The sequence below is a fragment of the Triturus cristatus genome, chromosome 6 (assembly GCF_964204655.1).
Source record: "Triturus cristatus chromosome 6, aTriCri1.1, whole genome shotgun sequence".
Classification (NCBI taxonomy): domain Eukaryota; kingdom Metazoa; phylum Chordata; class Amphibia; order Caudata; family Salamandridae; genus Triturus; species Triturus cristatus.
Genome location: NC_140589.1, coordinates 1,213,069,407 through 1,213,075,955, shown reverse-complemented (window position 1 = coordinate 1,213,075,955; position 6,549 = coordinate 1,213,069,407). Strand labels below are relative to the sequence as shown.

Here is a 6,549-nt window from a genome sequence, read left to right as displayed (position 1 = left end):
GCCCTTAAACACTGTAGCACTTGCTAAATGTGTTTCCAATTCCTTGTCTATGCTTGCCATTAAATCCACTAGGCCTCTGAAGATCCCAGGTTTTGGGGAACTTTCTGATTCATCGTGGCCTCGCAATGCCAGTTCAAAAGCACCACAGAAACAAATGCAATCAATTATTTGGATAGAATCTGTCTGTTCCTATCAATGTCTTCATTGTGTTTCTGTTTTGTTTTGCGGTATGCATTGTTTATCTGCTGCTCAATCGGTGCGTCTTCCCCCAACATTCCCAGTCCCGTCAGGTTTTCCATATGCTTTCTTGTGCGTGAATGCTTCTTTATTTTTTCCGAAAAATGCTTCAAGTCTGTTATTCCATGATTTTTCCAAGAAAACTCACCACCAAACAGCAAGCAGGGGAAGCAGAACAGAGAATTTCTTAAAGGGCACCCTGCAAGCCAATCAGCTTTTGTGTACGAGGCATTTGAGAATGTACGTTTGGACATTTTTCCTCTGTCCTGGGAAGTTTTCTGTAGGTTTATGTCAGGCTGATGAGGTTCTAATTGCTTTAAATGTAGTTTCTCTTCAAGTGGCCGTGCCTGGAATGACCTTGTAATCAGTTCTTGTACTGTATTCATGATGCCGATGCTGGCCTTACCAATATATATTAAAGAAACCTGTCAATAATCAAAGTACAATGTATAAGGTGCGGTGCAATAATATCACATTTCAGATTAAATACATATATCTTGTTCAGTACCGCAATAAATCTCCAACAGCTCCCCTTTGCACAACATGACTGCTAAAAATACAGCCTTACTGCCTGCTGCCTCTGTGCCATAGTGGTTGCTGGAGGCACTGAAACAGACACTGCTTGAGAGTGACCATATACATAGCCCTAACTCCCATGTAAAGAAATATAGCATCAGTTTCCATACCTTTAGCACTGGTGTTTGCTGGGTCGTAGCCGGGGTGAAAGAGCAGCAAAGGAGGTTGGGGCCTCCTGCTCTTCACCGAAAAATTGCCCCAAAATTTGGTAATGTTTCAGGTTGTCAGGCTTTACCAGGTGCTGAAAATAAAAAGATAACTATTTATTTTTGAAATACTAGGGTAATCTGAGACTGGGGGAAAAAAACATAACACTCCAATTTTTTCCTTGCAGCCTGCATGCAGCTCTTAGGATGACAGTTAATAGCTCACTGTTGTATGTTAGGATTTTAACTTACAAACTGCAGGTAACAAAAGGATCTCTCTGACAAAAGCAGTGACTTACTGACCTATTTACATCATGTGGATTTTGTGATCTGCATCAGGTACATGTTCTTTGCAGCAGGCACATTAAACTTCTGCGCTACCTTTCCATGAGTCAAAACTTCCACTAGACAAAACTCTGATCTCTCTGTAGGAAGAACATTAACCATCAGCATTATCATAACATTTTTATTGTCTCTCGTTAGGAGGCCGCTTGCTAAAGCGCTTTGCTTCCCTCAGCCCCACACTGTTCAACGCCACATGGCATCTCTCGCTAACATCACCCAGATCCAAAGAAGCAACATCATCTCCTATGCCAATGAAACTTAGCTCATACTTTCCCTCTCTGACAAAACATCCAGCATCCGGACCACCCTCACTGTCTGCATGTCTGAAGTCACCAACTAGATGAAGGCCAACTGTCTGAAACTCACAGACAAAACTTAAGCGATACTCTCCAGCAAGGGCACCACAATATGGAACTCGACGTGGTGGTCAGCAGATCTCTGACCCACACCTTGCCCAACCAGCCAAGAACCTAGTAAAATTGCTGGACAACCAAATTGGAATAACCTGCCAAGTCAACTCAGTCACATACTTCTGTTTCTACACCCTTAAGATCCTCAGAAAAATCTTTAAGTGGTCCTGATCAACAGATGCAGAACTTCACCCAGGCCCACATCTCCAACAGGTTGGACTACGGCAATTCACTCTTTGTCAGCACCACCGGGAACTGACTAGAAGACTCCAGACCATATAAAATGTGGCAGCTAGACGCACACTCATCCTCCTCCCTCCTCCTCCCACACACAAATATCCCCTCACAACTCAGAGACCTCTATTGGCTCACTGTTCATGAACACACACTCAAACTCCTCACACACACAAGGCCTTGGACAGCCTAGGGGCACCTCCACACATATGCCAGAAATGTCTGCTCGGCCAGCCTCCTACTTGCACATGGAAAGCCAGAGGTGGAGGAGGTCGCACTTTCTCCTAAGTCTCTCCAAAACTCTGTAAAAAACAAACCTAAAAGGGAACGAGGGTGCGGAAAGGAACGTGTGAGAGTAACGAAGGATGGCAAGCTTTAACATGTGGGGCCTTTGAAAAGGGATCGGCTTATGTTGTGTGTTCATGGAGTTTGTGTCTTTGTTCAGAAATGTATTATAATAAATAAATATACTTTTTGGATATGCTTTGTAAGGTTTTATTTGTTCAGGTATTAGGTGCATTATGTGGTGAATGACTTCTGACAATGTCACTATTGGCAGCAAATGTATCTGAGAATGTTAAGTAACTTATTTAAAGTGCAATACTTCATTGGAAGTGTGGATGTGGCCTAGACCACCCACGCACATCAGTTTACTTGTATGTGTATTGTCTTGACGCCGGATTTTAAACTGCATTTCTTTCTGGATTCTACCAATGGAACAGCTCAGGACTGCATAATTGAGCTAGTGCTTGAAGACATGTGAGTGTTCATTAACACTGCTGTTGTTCATGCATTTAGAGAGCAAGGCTGACTTAAGTGTTGATGGTGCCCAGTACAACCCTTCTATTTTAATCTCCTACCACAACCCCTCCAACAGTGCTCATTGCACCTATTTGTTTCATTTTTTTGCGGTGTTACTCCTACAAGTGTAGTGTCAGCTCTTCTCATTATACAGTGACATTGAATCATACATGTGTAAATAGGTCTATAGTAAATCTTGAGACAAATTAAGAATTACAAGGTGTAGGAATCAAGTCTGCCATCCTACTAGGCAGTGTATTTTAAGAGTTTGTTCTGGAGAACGTAAACTGATGGATTTTATACATACTGATACTGCAGTGGTTGGCTTTCCTAATCAGGTTCTTCCCAAACGACCTCTATTACCAACATTAAGATAATGGCAGACTGGGGAACAACATTTTGATCTATACCATTCAACTCTCGGTTCACAGGTCCCTGAGACTAGGATTGTTCCTTATAAACAAAGGATCTGAAACCATAACCCACTGACCTACTTATGATTTGCAAGGTACTTCTTTGCAGCGGGCATATTCACCCTCTGCACTGGGATGAGTCACACTGTCTCTAGAGAGCTCCTCTCCAGTCAACATGAGTCACCAGTTATCTTGTCATTTGTATTGTCACTAAAACTGCTGGAAACGGGAGGAATGCTACAGCCGGTGCTTCTGAACCACATCCCCAGGTCCGTGCCAGGTGTAGCTACACCAGTTTTGCTGCCCTAAAGCTGGCTCTGCTAAAAAGCAACACAATTAAATCTCGATTTGGAACAAACTATTGTGCTTACGTTCTCTTTTAAAGTCACCTGTACTTATATCGTTTCAACATTTTACATTGTTCTAATTGGAGGGTGACTTCTTACCCACCATGAGCAATCGCCGCCACCGTTGTCCGGGTGGATCCCCAGTCGCTAAGTTAACCTGAGCTCAACTCCCCCCTGGTAGCTGGGGTAAAGACCCGACCGACTTAACTTGGGAGAGGGGAAAGGAGAGGGGGAAAGGGAGAGGGAGAGGGGAAGCTGAAATGGAGAGGTGAAGCAGAAAGGGAGAGGGGAAGGAAAAGGGGGAAGGGAGAGGGGGTTCAGAGGGAGAGAGGTGGAGGGAGAGGGGAAAGGGAGAGGGTGAGGAAAAGGGAGAGGGAGGGTTAGAGGGAGAGGGAGAGGGAGAGGGGAAGAGAGAGGGTGAGGGAATGGAAGAGGGTGAGGCAGAGGAGAAGGGAGAGGGAAAGGGTGAGGGAAAGGGAAGGGAGAGGTTGAGGTTGAGGATGAAGGGGAGGGAGAGTAAGAGGGCAAGGGTGAGGATGAGGGAGTTACAGGGGAAGGTGGAGGGGGATGGGAGATTGGAAGGTGGAGGGTCGAGGGAGAGGGGAACGAGGAGGGTGAGGGTACATGGTGGGGGTATAGAGGAAAGTGGAAGAGAGGGTAGGGGAAGGGTGGGGGTAAGGGAAGGGTGACGGGGAAAAGGAAGAAGGGGGTGAGGGGAAGAAGGGAGAGGGAATAGAAGGGGAGGGGAGAGAGAGCAGGGAGGCAAGAAGGGATGGAACATGAGGAGGGAGAGGTGAGAAGGGAAGGGTAGGGGAGAAGATCGGGGAAGAAAAGGAAGAGGAATGGAAGCGAAGGGAACGGAATGGAAGTTGATCGGAAGTGAAGGAAGAGAAGGGAAGGAAAGCTGAGTTTCAAGCCAGTTTCAAGTCAATTTCAAGTTTGGTCTCAGTTTGGTTTCAAGTTCGGTTTTCAGTTCAGTTTTTCGTTTGGTTTATATACTCGCCGTGTCCCTTTAGACCCATCCCCACCCACTTCTTTTTTGGAGCCTGATAGGCCCCTGCTGCTTCCGCCTCTCTCGGGCCTCAGCTCCAGCCGCCAGCAGTGGTCCTCTCTGTCCGGTGCTCATGAGTGCAGTGCTGCGGCTGCCTGGCAAACTTTTATACCAAGGACACGTCACTTTCATTCAGCAAGTGAGGAGGAGCGAGACAGAGACAGAAGAGAGGGGCAAAGAGGAAGAAGAGGAAGAATGATGGGGGCAGTTCATAGCGGCAGATGAGGAGAAGTGGACACTGTGCTTGTCAGATCAGAAGCCGGAAGTGCCTCTTTCTGCCAGACATGCCCAGGCACGGTCTGTGTTGACCAGTGCGTAAGTCCGACCTTCACAATAGAGACTTTTCAACGTGCCATGTGGAAGTGTGTAATGCATATGTATGATTTTCATCATATCAGTGATTTTCATATAATATGAATATGACACAGTATAACACGTTTTGTACGATTACATTATTATTAATATAATACACGATTATTGTGTATAATACAATATATAGTCAAATAATTCCATAAAATCATACATACATATGAAAATATCATACATATGATCAGTGATTCCAAGAGGTCGTGTATTATGCCAGGTCTGATACTCTGCTCTCTCCGCCTCTTACGCATTAAAATGTGTTTGCATGAATTAATTCAGCAGCTCTGTGCGGGCTGCATTCACTGGAATTAAATCAGGTGCAACAAATCGCAGCCTTCAAGGGAGATGGCTGTGGCGAAAAGTGCAGCAATGCCACGTGCACTTAGCACCTTATGTGTGCAGTGTTCATGTGAGTGCTGCATGCACACCTCACCCTATGTTGGCAGTGTTCAACACCTCTATGACTATGAGGCCCTTATGTCCTAACTACGATGCATTCTTGTAAATACCGCTGCACAGACGTGCAGTGGTAATGCACAAATTACGTTCAGCCAATTCTAGGATATAGAAAAAGTTCATTAAACATAAGGAAAGCGTGTGGTAAAAAGGTTTCACCTTTGTTTGCATTATGGCTTTTTCTATGCTTATTCTGGCTACCTCCAACTGCCAATGATCATTCCTGGAGATTACGTAAAGTGTCACAGTAATTTATTGACAATGTAATAATTCAGCAAAGTGGTAAGGCTAGCTGGTTGCCTGATTTAGGGAACCGAAAAGGTTCTGGCAGTGCTAATAGCGCGCCTCTTTGGGACCTGTGTGCATAGAGCCCGACAGGTACACAGAGCTGCGAAGAGCCGCGTGATGTGACATCACATTGGAGGGCCTGTTCGGAGCACCTATGACAGGCCAGGCCCTCCGATGTGACGTCAAGAGGTCCGCGCTAGCACCAACTGCAGAATCCTGTGAATGGAACACCGTGTTCCATTCACAGGATTCTGCAGTTGGTGCTAGCGCGGACCTCTTGACTTCACATTGGAGAGCCGGGCCCGTCACAGGGGTTCCATTCACAGGATTCTGCAGCTGGTGCTAGCGCGGACCTCGTGACATGATATCACATGCTCAACTCCCCCCGGTAGCTGGGGTAAAGACCCGACTGGCTTAACTTGGGGCAGACTGGAGATGGGGACAGGCCTGGATGGGGAACAACATGAACATAACTTTATAAACAGTTTGTGGGACTCGTTCGGGAGTTAAAACAAAACCACAGCAACGACAGATTACCTGCTAGGCTGCTACATTAGCGGAGGTCCGAGGAGACACAAGCTGGAAACCCGACTCAGAGGCAACAAGTAGGGCTTCATTCACGACACTCACTCACTACTGGCGGCACACACATGAGGGAGTCGTCGACGTCGAGTCGGCCTGCTGCTGCGCTGCGAGCCTCAGCCTGGACGTGACGTCACCACCCGAAAATGGGCAATCACTGCATGGCTTCACATGAAGTCACACAGTGATTGGCCATACATAAGTGCGGCTGTGGCAGTGCCACCACCCCTCGGCGCGGCACCCAATAAATGGATTGCCTCATTTTGTCTGCCCTTCTGCGTGGTGGACCAGACAATC

The 6,549-nt window shown here is 46.4% G+C and overlaps 1 long non-coding RNA gene across 1 annotated transcript; it reads right to left on the bottom strand.

Annotated features, from left to right (window-relative positions):
* Positions 1 to 362: 362 nt before the first annotated feature.
* Positions 363 to 6,311, bottom strand: LOC146821185 (uncharacterized). The gene is made up of 3 exons (XR_014962676.1): positions 6,208 to 6,311; positions 924 to 1,054; positions 363 to 662 (listed from the first exon to the last, which is right to left on the bottom strand). It is a non-coding gene; the product is annotated as an uncharacterized LOC146821185 (long non-coding RNA).
* Between the last annotated feature and the right edge of the window lie 238 nt (positions 6,312 to 6,549).